The 15,208-nt window shown below is 40.9% G+C and overlaps 1 protein-coding gene across 2 annotated transcripts in view; it reads right to left on the bottom strand.

Annotated features, from left to right (window-relative positions):
* Nucleotides 1–14,449, bottom strand: part of LYPD6 (LY6/PLAUR domain containing 6) — a 147,643-nt gene extending 133,194 nt beyond the window's left edge. Inside the window, exon 1 of one of the 2 annotated variants that reach the window (XM_037850363.1) lies at nucleotides 14,326–14,449. The gene's annotated coding sequence lies outside the window, so the exon portion shown is untranslated. The remainder of the gene's footprint in view (nucleotides 1–14,325) is intronic. The other variant, XM_037850364.1, reaches the window with a different exon arrangement.
* Between the last annotated feature and the right edge of the window lie 759 nt (nucleotides 14,450–15,208).

Raw genomic sequence — 15,208 nt, 5'->3', positions numbered from 1 at the left:
AGGGTCTCTGCTCATCTAATATCTACTAAGCAGTACTCTGTGCAAGTGTTGGGGGTGAGTGATGAATTAAAGCACCATTTTTATGTTTAAGGGAATAGACAAGGTGGCCTCTGAAAACATAGGGCTAAATTAAAACCTGGTGTGTGCACTGCAGTTTCGAATCCTCGCCAAGACAACTCAAGGAAGCCAAGAAACGACAAGACCTTGGGATCAAGCCCATATACATATTTTTTTCCACTTGGAAAAAAAAATGTTATCAACTGTTCACCAAATTTCAGAATGTGACTTGGAGTTTAGAAAATACATGATGAAATGCAGACAGTTAATTCCAACTTTTTCAACAAGGCAAGAAAAAGTAAATAGGAATGTTCGTGTTTCCTCAGAGGTAAGCTTGAATTAAATAACAAAAACTGACAAAAATTCCTAAAGATTTATATTATTAAAGATAAACCAAACGTTAGAAATAAGCACAACATATAAATTTAATTGTAAAAGGGAAATTATTAGATTTTGGCTTTTGTATTCTAACATACCTAATAAATTATTTCTTTAAAAACATATAAAGAAAACTACTCATAGCTTACTATGAGGTGTTACCGGTAAAGTCTTAGATTATGCTAATTTCAGAGAATTCACAAAGTGCAGTGATAACAATATGAAAAACTGCCAAGGTGAATCCTTACTCTCTTTCTGACCAAATCAATTACAAATGACCATCCTGTATCTCCCCCATCCCAACAACCTCTGAAGAAGGAGCTATTTCAGTAGAAGGAGGCATAAAACAGACCTAGCCATTCTACGCCCTGGACATGCAGAGCTGCCTATAATCCTCTCCCCCTAAACACTCCTGCTATCACATAAAAGGTGAATCTCGCAGGAGCCAAACAGAATATCCAAGATTTATGTTGGGGGGCTGGGGTGGGGGGAAATGGGGGCAATATATATATCTTTTGTAATTCTGAAGATGAAGGGAAGGGAAGAATAGGGCACATTTCATATATATTCAATATTCTTTTCAGTCGTTACATTACAGTTCTGTGATTAATTGCATTACTTTGCTTAGAAATGCCTCTGTCAGAATAAAATCTGGGTCTTTTACAAATTGTGCTTTTCTGAAATATTATCCCCTCTATTAATACAATGTTTCAATATTTTTGTTAAGGTATTTGTGCACATGTATGCTTGGAGAACTCATTACTGGTATTCTGACTGGCTGTGACTTATGTAGTCTAAAATATAAAAGTAAGGGACAAATGCACAGCTTGCAAGTTTGCACTACCTCAAAGTGCCTTCTCTTAAAATAGATGGAGGAATTTTCTGACTGGAGAGTACATTTTTCATCAAAAGGTTTACACACAACACAAACCCTTTATAGATACGAGGCTAGCTGGAAATGAAACAGGAGGAGAGACAAACTATCCAAATGTAGATTCATTGTATTTAAAACCCAAAAGAATCTCAGGCACCAGCTTGCCCCATGTTTTCTGTCCTGCAAAACACTAGGGCTCAAGAGCTTCAAATAAGGGATCCATTGTCAAATAGGTTTGGGAGTCAATGAAGGTTGTATCTACTTTCAGATATTTGAAGTGAACAGTTGGTTACTAAAAGTTCTGAAAAGTCCTTCAATTAAAAAAAAAATTATTTAGCTCATTGTTTCCCAAACATATTTGACTACTGTACATTGTTTTCTACCTGCAATGTCCCACAGAACCAGTGTCTCTTCTTGCAGAACCTGTTCTAGAAGTGCTAATCTTGTACAATTATTTAGCAAATGAGGAAAGTGAAGTTCAAAGAAGTTAATTGGCCTGGCCAAAATCCTATAGCTAACTGGTGGTTGATAATTCAGCAAATAGCAGGATAAGAGTTCATATAAAAGTGGGAAATAAGCAAAGATCTCTACATCTTCCTTTCTACCCACACCTTACCACAAAAATATTGCCCTTTCTGTGGCACCCATCTCACTCCCTATAATCGTATTACCTCTTATTTACTTGCCTACTTGATAAACACACCTCTATTAACTAGCTGGGATTCATTCACTAGAAAGCATGTCTTTCCCCTTAGGGAAGAGTTTTTTGTTTTGTTTTGTTTTGTTTTTAAATTCAGTTTTATTGAAATATACTCACATACCATACAGTCATCCAAGGTATACAATCAGCTGTTCACAGTACGATCATATAGTTATGCCTTCATCACCACAATCTATTTCTGAACATTTTCCTTACATCAAAAAGAATCAGAATAAGAATAAAAAATAAAAGTAAAAAAAGAACACCCAAACCATCCCCCTCATCCCACCCTATTTGTCATTTAGTTTTTATCCCCATTTTTCTACTCATCCATCCATACACTAGATAAAGGGAGTGTGATCCACAAGGTTTTCACAATCACACTGTCACCCCTTGTAATCTACATTATTATATAATCGTCTTCAGGAGTCCAGGGTTGGAGTTTGGTAGTTTCAGGTATTTACTTCTAGCTATTCCAATACATTAAAATCTAAGAGGTGTTATCTATATAGTGTATAAGAACGTCCACCAGAGTGACCTCTCCACTCCATTTGAAATCTCTCAGCCACTGAAACTATTTTGTCTCATTTTGCATCCCCCTTTTGGTCAAGAAGATATTCTCAATCCCACGATGCCAGGTCCAGATTCATCCCCGGGAGTCATATACTGCATTGCCCAGAAGATTTACACCCCTGGGAGTCAGGTCCCACATAGAGGGGAGGGCAGTGAGTTCACCTGCCAAGGTGGGTCAGAGAGAGAGAGAGAGGGCCACATCTGAGCAACAAAGAGGTACTCAGGGGGAGACTCTTAGGCACAATTACATGCAAGTTTAGCCTCTCCTTTACAGTAACGAGCTTCATAAGGGCAAGTCCCACGATCGAGGGCTCGGCACATCAAACCGCCAGTCTCAGGGAAGAGTTTTAAGGCCACCTTCTAGGCTCCAGATTTGAGCCAATGATTTAGGAAGGGCATGGGAGTGGCAGGCACAGGGAGGTAATTTAAGGCAGTTGGAGCTTTGTGGTACTCCTCAAATTTATTTCTGTTTAATTTAGGGGTTCCCCAGGGATTAAATCAGATCAGATTGGAAAGTTTTCTTAAACTGAAACTTGGTTGCTGAAAGTTGGTGACACTTTCCTTACTGTAGGTCCTTCAGCTTCTTTTCAACATTCCTTTCCTTTCTATTTTCCACATGCAACCTCATTCAGCCCACTGCTTCTCCTGGAGAGATCTGAAACTCATGCAATATCAAAACTGCCCAGGAGCTAGGAAAAACGAGTTTACGGCTGCCTGCAATGTCTTCTAAGTGCTCATGAACTCTACTTCTCTTGAGTTTGCATGGTCTAGCTCAAAATTATCCCTTCTAGCAAAGGTTCTTCCTTGATAGTTCCCGGCCATGAAGAAAGTACCATTACAAACAGAACATATCTTGAAAATGCTATTCTATTATATGAAAATGTGTTTTGCCCTTTGATTAGAAAGCTGAGCCTTCTGAATAGCTTTGGTAGGAAAAACCTCTCTCCTACCTCGTTGCTTTTCACTTGCCCAGTTTGCCTACACCAACGAACAATAACATTGGCAGCAGAAGTTGAACACAGAGTTGCTTCTCAGCAGTGGGGAGGGGTTGATGCTGCTGCAGCCACATCTCTTCACCTGGTGCTCCTTAAAACCTTTGAGTCAGTTGGCCATGATTCCACTCTATGGCAATGGAACAGGAAGAACAAAATTGGCCATCAGAGATTAAACAGATCAAGCGTCTTCTAGTTCTCTGATTAGAAGATGGCAACTCTAACTACATGTGTCATTCTCTTCTATGAAAATGGTGGGAGACAATTCATCAACAAGTTTCTCAGCAGCATGGGAGGGCTGTGTGTATCTGTGTCTATATATAGCAAGTTTGATATGTGTTCCACTCTTTTATTCTATTTGGATAATGATTAAGCACACTGAACATATGCCATATGTAGCCATGTAGCCACCATGTGACCTAGAGGAAAAAAAAACCATTAAGGTAGTAAAGAAATTACACATGAATAGTTAAGTCTGGGTGAGGGCAAAGGGGCCAGGGTGGGGGTAGTGGTGATGGTTTCCTTCCTTGAACTTTTCTGTTTTCTTTTTAATAGAAATTATTTGTGCATTTCAAAAGCACAGTACACCTTAGTATGAATGGTGTCGTGCAGTCAGCTTTTTATTTTCACCTATGTAGATGTCATACCTAACTTTCCAAAGTCCTCGGTCATGGTGAAAAAGGGCTGAGAGTCTGTTCAAGAATATCCTCCATACCTAGAAGGATAGACTCCTGGGAAACAAAGGCAGGGAAGTGTCTATGAGGAGAACCATCACTGCTTCTAGTATTTGTTTGTCCTTCCTGGACAGCCAGAATCCAAAATCAGGTGGGCAGTGTCATATAATACAAAACCTGTCCCTGGTACCTAAGTCAATCCTTTTTCATTTTATCCCCAGGATTTTTACAGCATTTTTCTATAAGTAGAAATTCTATTCAACTTATTTACCAAAAGCTTACTCTGTGCAAGACAATATGTTAATACCAGCATCCAAGAGAAAGACGACTATGCAAATAATAAGCTAGAATGTAAAAAGAGGGTATGCCCCTACTAAAGCCAGGTATATGTAAAAGTAAAATTTACACTGAGGTAGGAATCAGGAGAAAAGGCTTTTTTGGAGAGCCTGCATTTGAACTAGGCCTTGAAAGATAAAAAGGATTGTCAATAGGGAAATAATGGATGGACAGACACTCCTGAGCTGAGACCGTCAGAACTGCTGTACACGTTTCTGTGAATTCACTCGGTTGGGTGACTGGGAATGTGAATTAAAAGAACTCCATAAAAGAAAATTCTTCTATGAAGTTATACATGAAAGAAAAGCTATGTGCTTCCAATACCATTCCTTTGATCTTCTATGGAAAGACATTGCATAAATGCAGAAAATTACTTCTATTAAAGTCAACATTTTTAAGCAGTAATATTTTCAGAACACTTAAAAGTGGATTATTTTCCTACAAATTAGAAAAATTCTAAGAAATTAAATATATTCCACATGGATAATCAAGTCAAAGAACAGTGAGGATCTACAAAGCAAGAAAAGAACAAATTCTAGTGGCATGTGCTGGATCTTTCAAATTATTTATTATAGAATGCATGCTCTTACAAGCAAGAACTCCGTCTGTTTAACTTGGTTTGATCTATGTATGAACATTATGCCACAGTTTCAGTTGCTTAGAACTATTTTATTAGATTAGTGTTAATGACTAGTTTTAAATATCAGGAAATATATGTTGGTTCTTATTCACCTGAAAACTTAAACTGTAACTAGTACAGACCCTTGATTGTTTTTTCCCCTTAGGTTCTTTTTAAAATACAATTTTACTGAGATATATTCACATATCATACAAGCATCCGTGCTGTACAATGAACTGTTCACAGTACCATCATATAGTTATGCATTCATCACCCCAATCTATTCTTTTTGAACATTTTCCTTATACTGGAAAAAGTGAAAATAAGAATAAAAAATAAAAGTAGAAAAGAACACCCAAATCATCCCCCTCCACCCTATTTTTCATTTAGTTTTTGTCCCCATTTTTCCACTCATCCATCCATACACTGGATAAAGGGTGTGCGACCCACGAGGCTTTGGCAGTCACACCTTCACCCCCTGTAAGCTACATTGTTATACAATCGTCTTCAAGAGTCAAGGCTACTCAGTTGCAGTTTGATAGTTTCAGGTATTTACTTCTAGCTATTCCAATACCTTAAAACCTAAAAAGGGTTATCTATATAATGTGTAAGAATGCCCACCAGAATGACCTTTCGACCCCATTTAGAATCTCTCAGCCACTGAAACTTTGTTTTGCTTCATTTCACATTCCGCTTTTGGTCAAGAAGATTAGACCCTGGATTTTTAAAATGGAAGCAAATGAGGCCCAGAGAGTGGGTGACTAACTTGCTAAAGGTCAGCCGGCTAGTTAATGGTAGTTAAACTGGAGGAAACGATGTAACTTGCCCAAGGTCACCCAGGCAGCAACTGGTGGGGCCTGAACTGTATAGCACAGGAGACCCCAAGCTCCTAACCTTTACACTGCCTCCCTGCCAGCGGGTAATGAACACAATCTCTCATAAGCAGATCGAGTCCTGAAGATGAAAAGCCACACAAATAAAAAAGTAGAGGGTAATAAATGCTATTATTATAAGTGCAGGTAAGTATACATATTATCTAAATTGCTTTAATGGCAGAAAGGAATTAGTATTTCTGGATGTCTTAAAGGAAATGTAATGTGTATGTTTGTTAATTTATTATGCTATTTGGGACTGAAAAAGGAGAAAAATTGGCATGAGAATAATGCAATCTTTATTTCTCCTGTTTTTTAGGACATATAAATATTAAGAAATGTCTTTTTCAAAAATGTTCATCCCAAACCTTCCAACTCAAACATGTTAAATGTATTGTTATTTCATCATCAACTTTTTTGAACATGTTTTCAATTTTATCTGCATCTTCTGCTGGTATGAGATAGAGTAAGGGTGAGCAGGTGGGAGTGATGGATGGAAGAAGAAGTATTATATAGTCTTTGAGCTTATTTATTTCTACCTGTCTAAAATCCCTTCTTTCAAATATCAACAGATGCATTCTAGTTGTTTATGTGTGTGTGTGTGTGAGAAAAATAATCCAAGTTCACATGATTTGTGACTATGTGCATGACAATTTTACTTCAATTATCTGCCTAACTCTGCTGTCTTAGTATCCTAATAAGTATAAAAATGTCAATTAGATGACTAGTTATGGTAACTAGTAACCAATTACAACTATGAGCCCTGACTGATAGGAGAGCTATAAATACTTGGTGGGTACATCATGTTTGGGCTTCTCTCTGAGGTCAGTGACTCTTGTAACTGGACATGTCCCTTATGGGACTCTGGAAGCTTTGTCACAGACTCATTGCAAGAGACACAGCTCCTGGAGTCATGAGCCTTCCAAGCAAAGATGGCTCCCACACCTGTATCCAATGTGGATCGAGTCTCCTTGTACCTGAGCTGTGCTAGAGGACCACCTGATGGCAAGTGGGGGTTCCTGCCCCATAGCCTTCTAATTAAATTGGTGCCAAGGGTAGCTTATGCTAGTCTTGGAGTCAAAATGATGAGTTGAATCTAAGACAGCCCTCTCCACAGGTATCACAGTAATCTTCATAACATATAGACTTGGGTCTTATCTTTCCAAGGCAGAGTGCTTATTTTTATATGGTCATCAGAAAATAGCCACCTCCTCCAACTAATCAATTACAATGACTTGATCATTGAGTGCTTCACTATTTGTATCTTGAGGAAAGACAATAAAAATTGCTTGCAGTAACATATACACCAGATTTTATGTACTATTAAATCATCTGTTCTTCCTCTAAGATTTTTTTCTGACAATATCAGGTATGTTACTTAATATGTGACCATCCTATTAAGCTGATATTGTTGGAGAACAATATACAATGACTACTTGATCCCTTCTGGGGATCATGTTAATATTTAATAGTTTGGGGTTAGATATGACACCAAAAGCACGAGTGACAAAAGAAATAATACATAAATTTGATTTCATAAAATTTACAAACTTTTGTGCATCAAAGGAAATTATCAGAAAAGTAAAAAGACAACTTACAGAATGGTAGAAAATAGTTGTAAATCTTATATCAGATAAGGATCTAATATCCAGAATATATAAAGAATTGTTACAATACAACAACAAAAAGACAAGCCAATTTTTTAAAATGGGCAAAGGACTTATACAAATGGCCAATAAACACATGAAAAGATGTTCAACATAATTAGCCATTAGGGAAATGCAAATTAAGACCTCCATCAGAAATCACTTCATACCAACAAGGATAGCTATTATTTAAAAAACAGAATATAACAAGTATTGGATAGGATGTGGAGAAATCAAAACTCTAGTGTATTGCTGGTGGGAATGTAAAACAGTGCAGCCACTGTGAAAACCAATATGGTGATTCCACAAAAAGTTAAATGTAGAATTACCATTTGACCCAGCAATCCCACTTCTAGGTATGTAACTAAAAAGAGTGAAAACAGGTTCACAAACAGATACTTACACACCAATGTTTATAGCAGCATTAGTCACAAGAGCCAAAAGTTGGAAACAACCCATTTCCATCAACAAATGAATGGATAAACAAAATGCACTACATACACACAATGGAATATTATTCAGTCATAAGAAAAAATGAAGTTATGACAAATGCTGCGACATGAAACAAACTTGAAAACACGCTTGGTAAAATAAGCAAAACATGTAAGGACAAAAATTATATGATATCACTTAGAAGAGATGACTAGAAATAGCAAATTTGCAGAGATAGAAGGCAAATTAGAGGTTACCAGGAGAGGAGGGAAAGGAAGTGTGATAGGGTTTGTTTGTTTGTTTGTTTGTTTGTAAGGCAAAAGCCTCATTAAAAAAAAGACATGAAAAGTTTAGCAGAGGAAAAGTACAATGTGTTCTATATACAAAAGACAAACACACACATGCACATAAATACTCCCAAACACACACACGAAGTCTTTGACGGTGTACCCCAGAGTGATATTTAAGGTGAGATAGGAAGTGTGAGGGAGAGTCAGCAAAGTGGAAAGAATAGGGCAAGAAAAAGAAAGTCCTCAAGGAAAAGTGTGAGTAAAGACCTGAAGGAGATGAGTAAGTGTGTGCATACCTGGGGGAAGTGTCCCAGGCAGAAAGAACAGCACATGCAAAGGCCCTGAGGTGGGAGCATGCCTGGAGTGTTTGAAGAACTGGATAGAGGCCAGTAAGACAAGTGTGGAGTGAGCAAGAGGGAGCAAAGAAAGAATGAGTGCAGAGAGGCCCTGGGACCCAGACTATAGGGAGATTCTAGTGGTTGCTCTGAGTAGGAAGCTTTCAGAGGCTTTAAGCAGAAGAGTGAGGCTATCTCACTTCCATTTTAACAGGCATGCTGGTTGCTGTGCTGATAATGGACTAAAATAGGACAAAGGCAGAAGTCGGCAGAACAGTAAGGAGCCTGTTGTAAGACCAAGATGGTAGCAGTGAAGGGGATGGAAAGGGGTCAGTTCCTGAATATATTTCAAAGGGACTGCTACAGGATTTTCTGAAAGGTACATGTGGAAAGAAAATAGTTTGGGGTACAACCTTCTCCCTTGCAAAGATTCTAGCTTACTAGGACAGCCCAGAGCCATCGGATATCAACACACTGGGATCCACAGTGGGGAAAGACGATGATGAACCCAAGCCAAAGCCTGAGACAGAAGTAAACCCAGAGTAAAGGAAAGAAACAAAACACCAGTGCAAAACCACAGGAACAAGACATACTAAGAGACGGAGGCAAGTGGCAGACCTTGGATCAAAAGTCAAGAAGAAGCCAGCGAGTCCTAGATGACCAATTCAAACCACCCAAGGTGGCCCAGGGTTATATAGTACAAGATGTGTTGGGTACCAACTAAATCAAGACAAGTGAATCATGTGGCCTCAGAGGATAAAATGGGCCCTAGGATTTCTTCTTATTTCAACTTTCTATAAGTCTATGGGGCTTTCAGCCCTTTCGTTCAATTTAAAACATTCAACAGTATTTACTGGAAGACTGCTATGTGCCAGACACCAAAGAAGGGAAAGAAGCAGACTTGGTCTCTGCCCTTGTGGGACATACAGTCAAGTAAGGAATTGTCGACCCTTTCATTAACTTCATTGTTCCTATTCTTGGTAGTGATGGCAAAAACAGAATCCCTTTAATTTCCCAGTTCTCACTATCAAAGGAAAGCACAGGTGTTCATCTTCAGCCACACTTTCTTCCTAATATTACATACAAAACATATTTAAACATGCCCTTTATATGTAGGGCATTCAGAAAAAACAGGCAGAATTTTCAACTACAGATTTGCAGAAACATAGACATGAGAATCAAATGGGCCTTTGTTAGAATAAGACTTATTGAAATCTGAGGTTATAAGATTAAATCTTATTTTCATAACTTGTTTCTGGTAAGAGTAATACATGTTAATTGTAGAAAATTTGGAAAATACTGAAGTAAAAGAAGACAATAAAGATCACTGGAAATCCTATAATACCCAGAAATAGTTGCTGTTAATATTTTGATGTATTTTTTCTATATAGATAGATGAATAGATGATGTATGTACTCAACTATACATTTTTTTAAAAACAGTATTACACTAATGCAGAATTTATATCCTGTCCTTTTCTTAACATTGACTTTAACTTAGCAGATACTTTTTTTGGGGGGGGAGCTGAGAGAATACTATCCAGCTATGTTGACTGTTGATGGGAATAGAATTTGAAATCATCTCCCATAAATGTGCTTGGGATTCTTTTTCCCAAGTACACTTATCTTCAATCTTTCATTTTGACTTTAATCTTCTATTTTTTTTTTCTTCCCATTTAGGTTGTCTTTTAAATTATTCCTATGGTTCAACCTTTTCAGCTCAGTTTTTATTTAACCGTAAGAACCCATATCGTCAGTAACCATTTTAAAAAGCGTTAAATAAGACCATCCCCAAATCACTTCCTCAGGAAAGTATCTGTTTATCTCCATTCTGTTTCTTGTTTCTTGGCCAGTTTCCTATTCATAATAAAAAGATCATGAATTAGAGAGCAAACTGGGATGTGAAACCTGATCAGGTTTTCTGAAATCCTAAAAATATTACATTTTCCCTGTCACTTTAGCCACAAATATATTTTCTTCCTTTTTCTCTAAACATTATTCCCCACTTCTTCAAAATAACTAAATTTTATGTAATCTGTGTTTTGATCACTGATCTCCAAGAGTCCACAGGGAAACAGATCTGGTTTGATGGTCTCAGGTTCCTTCCAGAAACCCTTCCCTGGCAGGAACCCTGGAGCCTGCAGAGAAGGGCTGAGCGCTGTCACTCACACACGTCTTCAACACTCTTGGCCGAGGGCTTTCTAGTCTTCGTGATTTTATCTGTATCTAGTCTGTCGATTAGGTTTGGAATATCCTGTGTACCTGCCACTTCTTGATCAATTACCTCCAATGTGTATTGCTTAAGACAACCAGGGTGCGGGAATGTTACTCAGCAAAAACCGAAGCAAAGAATTCACCTACACTCTTTATCTCTTTTTATCTCTAAATATAGCTTGATACAATGAAGCCTAGTACTTCCATGATTTTCATTTCACAGTATTTAAAAGTCTTTCACTATTGTTTTGGGAATCCATCACAAGGAGTTTTTCCAAATTCATTTTTGGCTACGTCATTTCTAGCATGCCTGAAATCTTCATGAGCATAATTTAATAACCTGACCCTTGAAATATGGCCTTTTTTTAACTGCATGTATCTAAGTAAGCATTTTTTCTTTCCTTTTTTTTTTCTCTATGTTTTCAGTGTTTTAAAGAGTTTGAGTAAAAGACCTTTCTTTTTCTAATCACATTTGGGTTGCCATAAGGAATTTTTTCATTCCCCAACTTTCTCATGGGTAATTTGATATTTTAAAATAAAAAATGTCTTCACATTCTTTCCCCTAAATGTCTGCATTGACTTTCCTTTTAAAGAACCAAGTATGTACTTGATGTGTTTCCTTTGATTTCCCTCTCCCATTTGGATAACTGAATTGAATTGAAAAATCATTCATCGTTACATCCTCCAATCTGCACTGCATCTGGAAGTCACTTGGTGAACATTTCCTGATCAAAGGAAATGGGGCATTTGCTAAATGCCATGTTCCATGCTAAGCACTTTACATGCATCATCTCCTTTGAGCCCAGGCACTAGACTGGCAACTTCCTTGGCAAGGAATTGGCCCAAAGTATATCCCTAGTAGCTAAAGCAGCACTGGCACACAGTAGGTACTCAACAAATATTTGCTGAATGAATAAACTGAAAACTGCACGCGGTAGATGACATTATTATTCATGCTTTATCTGTAAGGAAACTGAAGTGCACAGTAGTTCAACCACTTTCTGAAGTCCACACAGTTAGTGTATGCAAAGCCAGGACTTGATCCCACAGCCCACATTCTTAACTCACATGCATTACTAGCAAATTCAACACCTAGCCACATTAATGCCAAAAAAATTAATTCTATTCATCTTAATACTATACAATGCCACAAAAAAAATTTGTCAAGAACAGATTTGCACATGATTCATCTTTAATAAATAATCAGATAGGCAGATATCTGTAGGCTCCTTATTGCTAGCTATGCAAGTAAAAACATGATTTCTCTTTAATCAATGTCCTCCACTGCACTTGTACACTTTAATGAGGATTTCAGGACTTTTGATAAGCGGATGTTTTTTTCCAAAATGGTTCTGGATTTATTTAAGTAAAGAAGAAAGGAAGGAGGGGAAAATGGAAGGAAGGAAGGGAAGAAGAAAGAGAGAGGGAGGAAGGAAGTAAGGGAGAGAGGGATGGAGGGAAGAAATAAAAAAATAAATTAAAAAAAAAAACGTGACTTTGACCTCTGCTGTTCACTTTGGAAAAGTCAATCTTTGAAAGCCTCAGTTGCTCCATCTGTAAAATGGAGGTGATGAAATATCATTTCCTCACAGATATTTTAATAGGTCTCATACAGCATGATGCAATATATGGCATGATATTTTTACTTGACATTATTTGCCTAGAATCAGCCCCATTTACACATTCTGTGTTACAATATTCACCTTATAAAGACTCAACAGCTCCAAAGTGCAGCTCTGTCAATGTGTATACATTTTTTTGGTCTGGAAGCATTTCTGATGTTTTTAACTCAAGGAAGCAAGTCACAATTTTTAATGGCCTTTGTGTGCCTATAAGCTCAAAGCGCTTACTGTACGCTCTCAGCACTGGAGTTCTATAAAACCTCTGTTTAAACAAGGAAGCCTCTTTTAAGTCCTGTTTCAGTCTGGTGCCTTTGGTCGAGGTGGAAACTAAAATTGAAAACAGATAGATGTTTTACATTTAAATGGCTTTAACATAAATGTGCATTAAGCCATTTCACAGACTATTGCACAAATGTCTTTCACAAACTCGGTACATGTAAGCACATATACAGCAACCATTAACGTCTTCTTGAGAAACAAGGTGCGGATCCAAAATTTTAAACAGCTACCCGGAGTCCCTCTCACTCCAAAGAAAATGTAATGGCTTTAAGGGAATTGCTCGAATAATACCATGGCATCTGCAATGGCTGGCCAGAGCACAGCAGAACAGAGTGTATGTCACCGCAAGTCAATTTAACAAGAAATAAGCTTCCCTGGGAGAATCTAAACTCCCTTGCCTCCCACAAAGAAAATTGAATTTTGGAGGTCACACCTTGGGTAGGTTACCAGAGGGAGAAGCTTAACATTCTTTATGTCATATGTTCTGGGAGGTCAATGCTATTCTACCAACAAGTCGCTACCCCAAGATCTGATCCCCCGTCCCCAATTATAACAAGTCTTTAGCGTTCCCCAGGAAATGGTAAGTGATTGTGACACTAAAGATGCCGGGTACCACGCGGTATACAATCTCGTTCAAATGTCAAGTTTTTAACCGCGGAGTGAGGAGTAGGATCTAGACGGAGGACAGGTAGGAAAGGTGACGGTGTGACTGTAGTGGAGGTTAGAGAGTCAGACCGACAGATGAACGGCTTTAGGCTGAAACTGACCGTCTAGGCAAATGTGAATCATTTGCTGTTATCGGAGAGAGAAACAAGGCTCCAAGTGGAGAGCAGAAGTCCCTGCTCCGTGGGTGCAGGACTCCGCTCCCGAGTCCTCGAGGTGGGTGACCCCAGGGCCGGGCACTGTCTCCCAGCGGCGGGGAGGTGCGCCTCGGGCAGCGGCTCCGGCTGGACGCAGCCTGGTCATGGCCCTTGCCCCCCCTCTCCTCCCTCCCCCGCCAGCAACATGTGGGGCGGCTGCCACTCCACACGCCTGGGAACTCCCTCCGGCTGGAGTTCCTGCTGGACGCACGCCTGGCCCTTAGAAGGTGCTGAATTACTCAGGGGAAAGATTCCTCCAGCCTTGAACTTGGCAGCTTCTGACATTTCCATCCGCCCCCTGCGAGTGAGCACAACACACACGCACACACACGCCCCTCCGGGCTGCCCTGGCTGCGCGCAATGCTAGCAGCTTACTCTGGGGCAAAACGCCGGAGGGGGGGCGCAGAGACCGGGCCCCCAGCTCTGCTGCCCCCAGGGGGCTGTCTTAGCACTGGGGAGTTCCAAGGACTCAGCCCACTCCCTGGCTTGGCTCAGGCCCCGCATCAGTCTGGGCCGCTGGCACCAACCCGGTCTCCTTTTGTGCTCTCTCCCGGGAAGCCCGCCTCTACTCACCCGGGCTGCGCGCGGATTCCGGCCGCCTGCGGCAGCCCGCTGCCCCATCCCAAGAACGCTGCGGCGCCCCCAGAGTGTGCAATGCGGAGCCCCGCCAGCGCGCGGCCGGAGCCGGGGAGCGCAGGGAGGGAGCGAGGGAGGGACGTCGGAGGAGGGAGGGAGAGAGGGAAGGAAGGGAGAGCGGCAGGGAGGGGCGGGGGACGGCGGGGTGGGGGCGCGCGCGCCACTCCCACCAGCGCCCAGCACTCGCGGCCGCCAGCCCCCGCCGGCCAGTCCGGCCTAGCGGCACGCGGGGCCAATCAACACGCGCGGGGGGAGCCGAGCCCTCCGCCGGGCTCGCTCATTGGCCGGGCGCGCACTACCCAACTCCGGGAGAGTCGGCTGGAACACCAAGTCTGCAAACTCTGGCCTGCAGGAGCCCGGGCTCCGCGCGGGTGGGGCGACTCGGCTAGGCGCTTCGGCCAGAGGGGCGAGTCTGCTGAGCCCGGCTGGCGGAATAGGAGCGATCTGGGACCAGCCCTCGAAGCCGGTTCCCACTGAGCGTACACAATGCGCGGTATTTGCTCAGGGTGTAGCGATTCCTTCCTGTGCGCAATCCCCTGCCTAGATCCCTCCCCACCCCCTTCGTCCCGGCCAGCAGCTGCACCCTGTGAAGCCTCACCGTGTGGAACAGCCCCGGCCAAATCTCACTTCCCGCTCTCCTTGTCCCAGGCGCGCGAAATCCTCCGGACCCAACATCTGGAGTGCCGAAGGCGAGCCCCGAACCCAGAGCAAGCGAAGACCACTTGGTGTTTGTGACAGACTACCCAGAGGATGGAGAGGAGCAGAGAGCCAGGGAGGCAGGTCTCCGTGAGGTCTCCGTGAGGAAGTGGAAATCATGTTA

This window comes from Choloepus didactylus, chromosome 9, assembly GCF_015220235.1.
Source record: "Choloepus didactylus isolate mChoDid1 chromosome 9, mChoDid1.pri, whole genome shotgun sequence".
Lineage (NCBI taxonomy): Eukaryota > Metazoa > Chordata > Mammalia > Pilosa > Megalonychidae > Choloepus > Choloepus didactylus.
This window is presented reverse-complemented; position numbering and strand designations above follow the sequence as displayed.